Raw genomic sequence first — 13,226 nt, 5'->3', positions numbered from 1 at the left:
TATTCTCTCTCAACCTCTTTAACCTCCTGTTTTTATTTTATTTTCATAGTTTTCTCTTTTATTTTTATTAAAACTATGTTGTAATATAAATAACATGTTATTTAATTTCAATTTACTTTTAATCTAATAAGTCGCGTATTTATTAAAATATCAAATTTTATATAAATATTACCGCGACGCGAAGGTCCTTCCACTTTTGTCGGCGAGTGTATATCGAGTGGTTTAATGGCGGGCACGAAAAATGATGGAAAAAGGAAAAACGCGTGTTCCATTGATTTGAAAATCCGTGTACCACAAAAAAGCCGCATCGAATTAACGGAATGCATAAAAGCGAGAAGAATTACGTTGGATGGCGACCCGAATGAAAAACGCAGGTCGTCGTAAAATAATGAGAAATGCTGATCGGCGCGGATGACATTGTGTTCCCTTCCGTTTGACGAGCGGCACGGGACCGGTTTTTTAATCAGCTTTTATTATGCTAGTTCCCATCATCGTGCACAGATTTTACATTGAAATTTTCCATTTTTCAGACACGAATTTTCAGCGGGGCCCCGGGTATCGAATTTCAAGGCACCAACACGCACGAGCGCGGCCGGCCTCACCGATGCCAATTAACTTGACTTTGGCCGAATGATTGGACCGTGTCCCGGCTACGGACTGATGTGACCAGGCGGTTTTTCCGATCTACCTTGGAAAATTGCCGGATAACGCGCACCGTTTCCAACCAGTACGTGATTTCCTCCAGCAATGAATTAGTATATTCCGCGTGCACCGTGCACCGCCGCTCGTTTCGTCTACCTTGCCGATGCACCTATCCGTTAACGTATTTTCTCTCAATCAGTGGGGTTCTTTTTGGTCGCGGCGTTGCATCCAGAAATGTTAATGTTATAGCAACTTTTACGGGCATGGTGTTATATTCTGTGGGGAACATTAAATATTGTAACAATTTTTGTATCGATGGTATTATAATTCCATTGAACGTAGTAAATGTTGTAACAACGTTTATAGTCACGATATTATATTCTATGGGGAACACTAAATGTTATAATTTTTATAGCCACGATATTATATTCTACAGGGCATAGTAAATATTATAACTTGTATAATTACGATATTATAATTTTATAGAGGGTAGAAAATATTACATTAATTTTTATAGCTGCAATATTATTATTCTATAAAGAATACTAAATATTATAATCACTTTTATAATTACGATATTATAATTCCATGCAGAATAGTAAATATTATAATAACTTTTATAGCTAGAATATTATTATTCTATAAAGAATACTAAATATTATAATCACTTTTATAGTCACAGTATTAGAATTTTACGAAGAATATTAAATATATTCTACAAAAAGTAACAAATACTTTAACAACATTTACTATCGACCACGAGGCATTTTATTCAGGAACATAGAAGTTCATTGGGAATTTATATGTTACATAATGCTTCCCTGAATATTACACCATGTGTCGATGCCCGATTTAATTTCTGGCAACTCTATACTTTCGAATTTATTATTTAAATCGCAAAAGTGCATCCATGAGGATTCACCGGACAGACACATTTACGCTCGTACTGCAATAAACGTCCATTAAAATCGGGTTGAACGCATCTCTATAATTTACACAATAAAATCAAATTCAATCATTTCGTCTTCGCATGAAAATTTGATTTCGGCTTCTCCATGGAACGCGCAAAATGGTTTGTCGTTTTTAAATACGATCCTTTCCAACAAAATTACAAATACTCTTACTAAGATCCATAATAAGCATTTTGAAACATTTCAATCGATTTTCCTCGACTTCCGGTACGAAGATCGCCGTTAGAATAACTCACTTTAATACTTTTAACATTTTTTGGGAAGATTCTTCGTCTTTTCTTTCACTTTCTTTCATCGCGTTATATCGACTAGTTACCCGTAGCAATTCGCCGTAGCTTTCGAATCTCGAACCGGTCGTTCCGAGTAATTCCATCGGCAGCAAAAGGATCCGCTATCTTTCGCGGTGATGGATAGAGAGCCAGAGATAAATGCATTAATTTAATGCCGACTATTCGTAAGAGTACGCGTATCATGCATTCGCGACATTTATGTTGCGATCAAAGAGCGGCTGAAGCTGCGGACAACGAAAAAAGGGGTTGCGATAACGCTGGCAGAAATAGAGAGAGAAATAGAGAAAGAGAGAAAGAGAGGGAGAAAATGAAAGAGAGAAAGAGAGGAAAGGCAAAGAGCAGGGAAAGTACATTTTCATAATCGAGTCAAGTACTCCGTTGAGTGTCTAGCCCGGAATTTTCAGTGCTCCTGGTACATAGCGACTTCGAATAAAACGGCACGCACACAGCCCCGGCACACCTGGACCAACGCGGCTACATTTGATTCCCCGCGTTTTTTTCTTTCCCCCTCGGTCCATCCACGCTTCGTTTCTCTTTTTATTTAATGGAGGCACGCTCTAACTTCCAGCGAAAGGGAATCATTAAGGGCTTCTTGAATTATTTACAGTTAACAACGCGGAGATGTTCCACTCGTTTTTCCGACCGGCCCTGTCGCCTCTTATGGGGACCAACCGGGGCTACGCAAGCATACCGGGTGGGACGATTCTTACGGTTGAGATCAATGCTTTCGATATATGGCAGTTTTATTTCTTAGTTCATTCTTTAAATTTTCTAATTAACAGGTTTTACAAAATTTCTATATAAAAATTGATACACGGTTATTGTATCAGAAATCGGCGCATAGTAACTCGCTCAAAAGTCCTTTTAATCATTTCGCAAAAAATTTCGCGTTCGTCGTGTATTTTAATTATGAAAAAGTGCATACTTATATATAAAAAGCATCAATGTATAATTTAAATGATTTAATGGGCATAGTAATTGATACGCTTACTCTAGATACGCATAAAACGTCGGTAGGATTATTTTTAAAGGATTTATTCCGTTTTAAAAGATGTCTATGGTTGCATCTGTCTATTATCTCGTAGCATCCATTGATCCTTTCATTAACACGTTCCATGCCCAGCTGTATTTCGTCGACTCTTCATTCTGACGTTTTAAAAATCAATATATTATTTTTATTTATTAATTATTGACATTACAACTATGAAATAAACATATCATAGTCCATTCTTTTAGCGAAAATTAATTCCTCGATTCTAATTTCGCATAAAATATTTTTTTAACGCCTTACATAGACATTTAAGCGTGTATCACTAATGGTACACGTGGAATGTGTTAAGTGAAAAAATTGCGACGGACAGCCGCGAGAGATAAATTAGGGAAAACAGATCCTCATACCTAATACAAGAGGAAGAAATCACGTGTTCGCGATAGGAAATCGCGCGGCGCCGTTCGACACATCAAACGCGTTTCTCTGGTTGAACGGACCACGAAAATATTCGTCCCGATGATTGTATTTATTCGTCTCCGGCGACGTTTCCAGCGCGCTCTCCGTTAAATGTTCACGATGCGTTTCCAAAGGATCCTGGGGGAGGGCCGTGGGAGGACACGCGCGACGGAAACGCTTAGAGCCTCGCCCCGGGCTGGTCGACGGAGAAAGAGGATGCCGACGATTTTCTTCGATTTTTCTTCGATTTTCCCGCGACTTATAAGAACACTCCCGGCTCCGCGATATTTCGCTCTTTGACGGTGGAATGCGTCAGACTGCCCGACATTTCGAAAATGCCGGGATTCTTTCTTTCTAATTGCGAGCTCCTCGCACCGCCCGTCTTTTCCCCCCACTCTTCCGTCGGTATACCGAGTTTGATCCTTATTGAACCACCGCGATTCCAAAGGATCCGATTGATCGCGTTACGAGGTTCCCTTCGGATTTTGCGAACTATATTTAATTTATTTATACATATATATAAGTAGATTCCCTGTTTTACTAGAGATTATTGAAATTAACAGAAAATCATCGAATCGACAGTTCAGGTAAACTATGAAACTTTTATTCTTATTCTCGTTTTATTCTTCTTCTATTTTTGCATCTTTTATTTCTTTCTATTTTTATTATATCTTTTACTTGTCTTATATGCAGCTACATGCTTTACGGTAGTGTGTAGGTTTAAATTAATAAGATGTATATATACTAAAATATGAAATATATCTGGACAATAATTTGTTAACAATATTTAAAGTTTCTCAACTTCCGTCGCGAATTACTGTTGTAATATTCTATGACGTAAGGTTTTCTATGACGGCGATAGTATTACAACGAAACGCATAGCACGGGCGATCGCAGCGGAAAAAAGATACGCGTCGGATATATTTTTCCAGCAGCCGCGACACACGGAAATTCGATGAAAATCTGAGCTGGAGAGGGGGTGGTGTACACGGGAGTTTCCTCGGGGGCGTCGAGGCGTCGGATTCGAGTGTAAAAAGGGGGTAGGGAATGCGGGCGATGTAAATTCGGCAACGGCGTTCTCCGCTCCGCGATTCTCTGATATTAATACCTCAGCGTGGAGGAAGTTGCCGCGGTACACTTGGCAAACTGTTAATTCGTTAACCGGAAACGTCGAAGAACTTACTTACTGGCAAAATCGTTGACACTTAAAGGCGGAGTTCCAAGCAGTTTCGTCTGCTCGGCAACAATTTCTCTCTAAACTGCATTGTAGGTGCGGTCGCCGTTGTGTACACACACACACATACGCGCACGCGCGCGCTCGCAGACTCCGTACACTATTACAGTATATAAAGGTACATATATTCCCAGCAATTCCGGGGTATTTAGTTGCGGATCCGAGGCAGATGGAACGCAATCAACGGAACGAGAGAACAGTCGGCTGAATTATTTTAAGTAGCGAACGCTTATGTCTCGAACGCGTTCATGCATATTCAGCCAGACAGTGAGAGCCCGGATTATGCGGAGGCTGCAAAGTCTTGCCGCTTCTGATTATTCGATAGGAGGCGGGGTATTCAGTTTCGAGAATCGAACCAGCCTGCTATTTCAGCCCGGTGTTAACGAGTAACAACCGGAACCCTCCCTCGCCGGCTCGATACCCATCCACGGAACTTATCCCTCGATAAGATTGCAATTTTCGGAGGTGCTCGCGTTTTCAACCGATTAATCCCCGTTGGGACGCCTGCGAATTAGAGGGTGTCGCTTCGAAGATAGTTAACCCCTGTAATAACGAGTCAGACTCGTGGTAAATGCAAACTCTACCAAATGTCAATATTATTTATTTATTATTACAGATTGTTATTATTAATTTCTTCTAAAGTAAATTCTTCTGTCATCAAAGTATAGAAACGAAGGTGAATAAAGACAATGCAGGAAATAAAAATTGTCTGGTTCTATAAGGAAAATTATTGAGTACGAATAAGTGCTAATCGTCGCAGCATGAAAGGAGCGATAGTGCAAGGAGTTAAACGCGTTCGCTGCTTTACTGTCGCTCGTCCTTATCTTCGTCGAGGAGGAAGCTCTGCCAAGAACAGATAGATACGAATCCTCTCGTTCTCTTCTTCTAATAATTTCATACATTTCGAATGCCTAGGTATACAAGTGTGTCAATTAAAATCAGTTCTAAACAAACTAAATAGCTCTCCTTACGCGCTTCTTAAAATGTTTTAATTATTTATTACTATCTTTTAGTCAAGTAAGAATTCTTTCATACTTGGAATATATATTCAAAATATTTGATGGAGTATACGAAATAGTTTTTGAGCAAGTTAATTACCCTGCGAGAGTGACCGAGTCTTTGCCAGTATAAATTCAATGAAAATATCTTTTCTCCGTTAAAAAACGTAATTAAATGGAAATAATGGAACAATATCCTTAAGGAGTTGCAATATTTATTTCTCTCATAAACGCATCAAATTTGCCGTAGAATAAAGAATCATTAAAATAGAATAATCTGTGACGAATAATTCGGCTAAAATATTCTTCCGAAAGGAATCCATTTGGACAATTACCTCAGCTGAATATCCATTCGAAACAATCGGACCGATTTCCAACTCTAATCTCTTAATTACACGGAGTGCCCCAGCAAAACCGATAAATTCTAAAAAAGGCAATCGAGGAGCCCATTTCTGCGCCGGTCTGCACGCTCGAGTAACATAAGCGAAACAGCGGTGCAGTAGCTGTTTACTTGCCAGGCGAGCAAGAAGATGCAGAACTGCGCTTCGGCGAGAGACAGAATTGCGCGTGGGTGGTCCGGGCCGGGAAAATCGAAATTCTATAAACGCCCTTCGGGATTTCCGTTCTCCGGGGCGGCGTTCATTAAAGGCCGAGAGAGGCTGTCGCGCGGAAAGCCGAGAGCGCCGCCGAGGCTGCCGTGCCTGGTGTCTAATAAAAGTCTAGTCGGCCGTTGCCGCAGGTAGCCCCGTGCAGGTGTGCGCCGCACACGGTTGTCGCCGGAGGTCGATGTTCCATGGGAGACACGGCGAAGAAGCGTAATTCATGCACGATGCCATCGCCGGGCACACTCGGCTCGATACATCGGGCGCGGAGTTGTTCGATTCGCTGAATCTCTGTAATTTATCGGCGACAACCGGGACCCTCGAGCTTCGGGGAACGACTTCTCCCGGCGAGAACGTTGTCCCGCCTCTCTCCCTCTCGCGATTCTTCCGCGTTTCTTTTTCTGGTGTCGACGCTTTGCTCGCGCTTTTTACGAGACCGCGGAACATCCTGCGAACAGCGACCGGAAGTGGAAACGTGAGCGTCGAATTTTGTAATAGTCGAGGCTCTGGGGAGCATCGATGCTGATCAATATTTCGTTCGCTGGGTGCAAATTAATGGAAAAGTGACTGTGTCAGATGTCATGGTGCAGCGAATAGGGCAGTAGTGATATTTAGTCTAGTTTCGCTTATTAGTTTAGTTTATTTCTGAATGACTATATTTAGCGAGTAAGATCAGAAGTTCTTGTATTATTTTATATCATTTCTGTTGTGTTAAAAAGAATTTAATTAACTTCTGTGATGATGACTTTCGCTTTGCAAGTTGCTAAATTATTGTACCGTCGCCAACTGTCTTTGTACCTCGCTAATAAATCGTTCTTTATTAATGACGATTCTTCGAACTGTTCTCAAATCAATCATAAATTTATAGAAATCAGCGGAATGAATTTAATGTAAAAACTCGTGTCGAGTATGGCTCACTTCTATCAATACCGTTCACTTTGTTAAGAGAAATGGAACTACCAATTCTTCGCAGCATCCCAGCGCTCTCAAAATTCTCTTCAAAACAAACTAAAACTTCCTTGATATTTAAATACCATTTTCCGGCGGTGCTTCGCTCATATTTTCCGACTTTTCGGCGCTCAGATCGCCGCCGAGATTCCCGAGCAGAATTTCGCGAGCGATCTTCGAGCGTTAAAGCGGCTGATCGAAAGTTTCGGGCGGTCCCGTACGTGTTCTATCGAGCCGGAGTCCGCGTATCTCGCGGATCTCGTCGCCGCGGTGGTCGATCGAGACAGGAACCGGGCTGTATCAGATACAGAAGCATATTTATAGAATTTCGTTCCGGAAGTGTCTCTCAAGATCGGGTCTCGAGATTCGCGATAAGGCCGTCTCGCCTTTCGATTTACGGGCTTCGCCAGCCATAGGACAGCTACTTCCAAGACTTTTAAGTCGCTGTCGCGGCTCGAGCACGTACGACAAGTCTCGAGATCGAATCGAAACTCGTTCCACGGCGAGACAACAGCCCGGGAACGATGTAAAATCCGTGGAAGACGACGGGAATGGGGGAAATCGGGAAACGAGACGGCGAGAACGCTTTCCCTCTCTCGCTCGCCTCTTCCCTCGCTTTATCCCTCTCTCTTTAGCTCTCTCGCCTCCGCTGTTGCTCGATCTTGCTTGCGGTAGGCTGCGCGCCGATACAACGCAGACGCTCCTCCAATTCGCGCGATGTTTGCGCGCAAATATTGAAAACGAGACTCGAAGTCGAGTAGCGGAATTAAAACGAATTTCGACGCCCGATCCCTCAACCCCGATGTTTGCACGGCCGAGACCGATGTAACCGTGTTTATAGGGAAACAATCCGTCGACTAAGCCGAATCGATTCCCGGGATGGGTTAACTACTGGCCGATCGCCACCGGTGATTAAGGACGGCGATAATGCCCGCCACGCGAGAATTGGATTTTTCTCTCCACTCGTCGCGATCCCGTTTCGAGAATTTTAATCCACTCCGTTTTCATCGTGTTCGCACTTTAACAGTAATTTTTACATGTATCGATGCTTCTAAATTTTGTAGAGCAGAGTTTCATTTTATCTTGTAACAGATGACACAAATTTCTAGCAATACTCGGAACTATAAATGTTATGGTTGGATCAGTTGTTTCTTATTTTAAATAACTAAATGCGCTGCTGTTTGGCGATGATTCTTCTCTTTTAATATCTTGCAAATTCTGGCGATTCTACGGTCGGAAAATACATGTTTTTAATACAAAGATTGTCCACATCAATTAGCAAGATTTCTGAGATACGTGCAATTATTTTCCTTTGTTAAATAATTTTAATAAGTCGAAACGAATGCATCGACGCTTTTAATTTCTCCTAATCCCTTCGTTGTTTCATATATCACTATTCTCACTATCACTGTTCTCTGTAAACGCGTGTAACATACGATCACAGTGAAATGAACACGGAATTATGTTTGTTAGACTCTTTCGGAGAAGACTAACTTTGACGAAACGATGTCCCGAGACTCGAAAGTGCAGACTCCACTCCAAAGACTTCGCCAGCTCGTTAAATTATGCTAGACGACGTTGGGTTTAACCGGTTCACGACCCGTCGGACAACTTGTTAGTAAGTTAGCGCGCGTTTTCGGCGATTATCCAATCAGCTTGACAGTGTTTCGTAACAATCCGGCCCGAAAAGACGCTCGGATCCGCCGATATTTCGGGACGAGACCTTTGAAGCGCTCGCTGATCAACGGGCGTTCGAGGGCAGGGAAAATTCGTTCGATATCGGTCGTTTTACCGGGACTTCCGGTCGGGAATCCTAGAAATTGCTCTCGACTCGAGACTTTCTTGAAGGGGGACGACGGCCGTGGAGGGAGGGGGCCGGGAGGAGCGCCGGGGAGAGAACCGTTCCTAACGAGCAGTTCGCGAAATATCACTCGATCGACCTTTCCGAATCCTCACATTCTCGGTCGTAGTTCTCGAGCCTGATTACAGAAGCTCGACGAGCTCGTGCGTCTCGTATTACCCCCGAAGGAAGAGGGTTGCGCGACCCCTTGGTTACGTTTCGATGAAGTCGGCAGCAGTCGCTGCTTGTCGGGGAGAAGCGGAACGAGAAACCGAACGAGAGAAACCGAACGAGAAATCGAACGAGAAACCGAACGAGAAATCGAACGAGAAACCGAACAGGGAGAGACGCAGAGAAATAACAAAGGGAGCCGCGATGAACTACGAGCCGCCGTAACTATTCTTACGAACCCGTCCTCTTTTGTGTTCTCCGTCCTGGAAAATATTTTTTCCTGTCGAGCTCTCCTCCCTTAGAGCTTGACGGCTAAGTAGCATTTTAAATTCTGATGCTTCAGTCACTGAACTTTTCATCTTACTTGAAACAGTTTGGCCGATTATTGCAATTTAATGGATTAAACTTCGGCCGAAGAAAATGTTCGAAGCACAGGGACTTGGTAAATGTAACTTGCTACAGGTAGTTGTCTTTACTTCGTTACGAATCGTGTGGTTTCGTCGGAAACGTTTTAAAATGACTTGGATAATGAAGAATTTTTGTGATAGAATTATTTTCCGATAGAATTCCTAAGTGCCAATTAATGGCTAACTTATGTCGCTTTAGAGAAATGATAAGATTGAATTTTCTTAGAATTTTCACCACCTTTTCGTAATTCTTTACAATTGTCCTATTGCTTTTGTCTTGTATTTTATTTTATTGTATTTACACTCATGTCTTTCTTACTCATTTATTGTCATTGTTGTTAGTTCTTTTAAAATAGCCTATAACAAGAACTATCGCTCTAACGAATGACTGTATCATAATTGATCTCTTTGATAAGTGTCGAAATCAAATGAGAAAAATATCGCAGTCACCGTGCAAATATCTTCTTCAATGGATTCCAATGGGCTGTTTTTACTCGACTGGCTATTTGATATTTTACTTAAAGTTGATATATTATATATAATTATTAATTGTCGTATATATAACAATGAAACGGTTTTATTACGCCCCATTCTCGTGGTGGAAATTAATTTTTTACTTCTAAATCTGATGTAAACTATCTTTTTAGCTATCTAAATAAACATGTAAGCATAATCCATCGGTGATACACGTAGCATGGAACACGTTAACTAAATGTACAACTAAATAAATTTACAATCGTACGAGTGGATAAAGAACGTAAAATAATTTGAAGAAAAGCGTTCCATTCCCGGTTTAAGGTCGCTCGACTTTAGCGGAAAGAGCCGGGAAAACTGTTCCGCACAGTGTCTGATTCTTTAGATTCTCGGTGCACACATCAGATTAGAAAGTTTATGAAGCTCCCCCAGCCATCGACAACGAACGACCGCCGTTTTCCAGCACCGACACGGCCCGAATAGCTTCAAAAGCTCCCTCGCATGGTCCAGGTTTAATCCTCGACTTTCCGCGACACTTTGCCGGGAAGTTGTTGTCAGACGGATCCGAGGTCTCGCGAGGAAAGTCTATTCAAGGCTCAGCGGCCAGAGAAATTCAGTTTCTTCTTTCGAACGAGGTCTGATTCGATCAGACAAACTCGAACGGGAGCAGCGGGGGCGGTCGCGCCCCACCCCCGCCCCGTCTCGCCTCGCCCCGTCTCGCCCAGCGACGTCGGTCCTCGCGCGTGCTCGCCCCGGCTCCTAAGCTGAACTGTTTCGCAAACAATTTTCATATTTGATATCTCGTTACAGAATGAAAACCAGGCGCCGACAAATTGAATTTCCGCCTCTATCCGGGACACGGGGCCGCCGCGCAAGTTTTCCCTCACCTGCAGGCTGCTCTACCGCCCAGGGAAGACCCGCGACGCGGATTCGCGGAACCCGCGTTTCGCGCACGCTCTCCTGATTGAAGAAAGTTGTTACTTTCCCCGAGGTTCTCTATCGCGCCGGGGAGTTTAGACGTTGAACATCGGTCCAAAGCAAATCCTAACGCCGCCGCCTGTGTAACTTATATCGACTTCCACCGTTCCTCGCCAAACAGACTTTAATTACTGTTTTCTTAGGCTTCGTTCTACCTCGGCTTCGCCCTTCTTCTTATTCTTCTTCCTTTTCTCTGTTCTGCTCCCTCGTCTTCTTCTTCTTCGTCTTCTTCTTCGTCTTCTTCTTCTCCTCCGTGTTTTTCAAGCTCGTTTTGGCAAGACTTCAACGACGCTCTTACCGAGCTCGTTTTACTGTTCGGCAAAGTTTCTTTCGAATATTGCTTTTGTTTTGCCGAGCAATAATTGTCCGATGGTTGTTCCCTTGCTTCCAGAAGTTCCGCGCACAGACTGTTGCAGCGCGGACGATTTTTCTTCTGATAATATTCAAAACTGTGGCGACCAAATTGCTTATAAAATGCATATCTATGCTCGGAGCGTCTAGAAAAAAATCGACCAATTAAGTATTAAGTTGCGTTCGTAATTAATTCATTTTTCATTGTATTTATTGAATCTATCTTTCAGCTCTTTATTTTGAAAGTGAGCTAAGTCCTTTGGCTACTTTTTGCTCTTAACTGTAATAATGTGTATGTTATTTATTTAATAATTGCTATTATTTTAATAGGAAATGTAAATTTAAGTCTTTTAGATCGACATAAGCACTGTGATACAATCGTATCGAAAATTTATTTTTTCTAATGCGATCCTTGAATGTCTCAATTTCGATGTTAATGGACTTATAAAATAGCTCATTTCGCACAAAAACTGATAATAATAAAGATATTAATAAAAATGTCTTTACAACGAATCATTTACTAATTACAATGAATAGAAAAATACCGTACAAATGAGACGAATCTATTAATCCTTCGGCGATTGTATAAAACTTTTCCAACATTTCTCGCGATTTGAAAAGTCCATATTAATTCGGAAGATTCGAGTCGATGTTTAAATTCGAGCGGGTCGAATTGATCTCTCGGACGCTGAATGCAATCGATCGGTTGCAAACGATCGATTGTACGGTCGGTTTCCGGTCTGTGAAGCTTCCCGTCGCCCAGTGGATCTCCTTTTCCCCACGAAGAACAAGCCCCGTAAAAATCTGGAAAACGGATCGTCACGCATCGTCGACGAAATCGAAATTCCCGTCACGGACGTAGACGGGACAAGAAAAACCGGAGATAGCGGCGAGAGTGGGTGGAGAAGAGAGGAACGAAAAGAGAGAGAGAGAGAGAGAGCAAAGGGCGGCCGGACAGGGTGTCGGGGGCCGAAGAAAATGATAAACGAGACAGCCACCGATAGAGTTCACGGGCAACGGGCAACCTTTTTCCAACTTCTCGATATCGATGAACCGCCGCCGAGATAAAACGATCGACGTTTATTTACCGTCGCGTCACGCTGCCAAAACGACCACCGGCAACGTATTGCCACGGCGGTGCACCCGCGCGCCGCTCTAACTCCTTCGACGTGTCGTGAAAATTGTCCTAAGGGAGGACATTAAACTGGGAAACCGAGTAATTTATCGGACGACACTTCTTGGAACTATATATTTTCATAGCATTTTTTACTCGTCATAGAATTATGCAAAGATCAATTTACCACCATCCATTTTCTCGTTAAAGAGTTAATCCTGTGTGCAAAAATTATCGGATTGAACAATCGATACACAATTTATTTCAATACCATGAATCATAATAAAGATTGTAGCTTGAAATCTTCATTTTGATTCGAGTCGTGTTAATTTTAATAGCAGAAGAGGATTTTATTGCAACTTGAACACTAAACCTACCGAAGTCTAAAAGCAACTAACAAAAATTGCCTTGCACGAACGACAAGGTAGAATTTATTCAAATTTTTATGACAGCGTGTGACTGAATAAAAAAATATACTTTAACCATTCTTGACATAGTTTTATGGCTTCAGTAATTATAAAATATGTGGTTGGTTTCATATCAAAGAACATTATAACATTAATACAATTGTAGCTAGAAGTCTTGATTTTTATTTGACAGTTTAGAATATTTGTAGATACAATGAAAAATATAGAACAAACATGAAGCAAACAAGAGTATGCTAACGCAACAGATACAAATTGTGAATAGTAATACTGACGAGGGTATTGGTGGCGTTCGGTATAATTATTTCGCAATTTCGCGCGGCATTTGCATAAA

General features: G+C 42.0%; 2 protein-coding genes across 2 annotated transcripts in view; both read left to right on the top strand.

Moving 5' to 3' along the window:
- The first annotated feature begins 586 nt into the window (after positions 1-586).
- Positions 587-13,226, top strand: part of LOC144476678 (von Hippel-Lindau disease tumor suppressor-like) — a 42,719-nt gene continuing 30,079 nt past the window's right edge. Inside the window, exon 1 of the mRNA XM_078193791.1 lies at positions 587-727. The gene's annotated coding sequence lies outside the window, so the exon portion shown is untranslated. The remainder of the gene's footprint in view (positions 728-13,226) is intronic.
- Ph4alphaefb (prolyl 4-hydroxylase subunit alpha-1) overlaps positions 593-13,226 on the top strand; it is a 375,522-nt gene continuing 362,888 nt past the window's right edge. Inside the window, exon 1 of the mRNA XM_078193790.1 lies at positions 593-727. The gene's annotated coding sequence lies outside the window, so the exon portion shown is untranslated. The remainder of the gene's footprint in view (positions 728-13,226) is intronic.

Source organism: Augochlora pura, chromosome 11, assembly GCF_028453695.1.
Source record: "Augochlora pura isolate Apur16 chromosome 11, APUR_v2.2.1, whole genome shotgun sequence".
In the NCBI taxonomy this organism is placed as follows: domain Eukaryota; kingdom Metazoa; phylum Arthropoda; class Insecta; order Hymenoptera; family Halictidae; genus Augochlora; species Augochlora pura.
The sequence above is the reverse complement of the archived record's forward strand: the minus strand, read 5'-3'. Positions and strand labels throughout refer to the sequence as shown.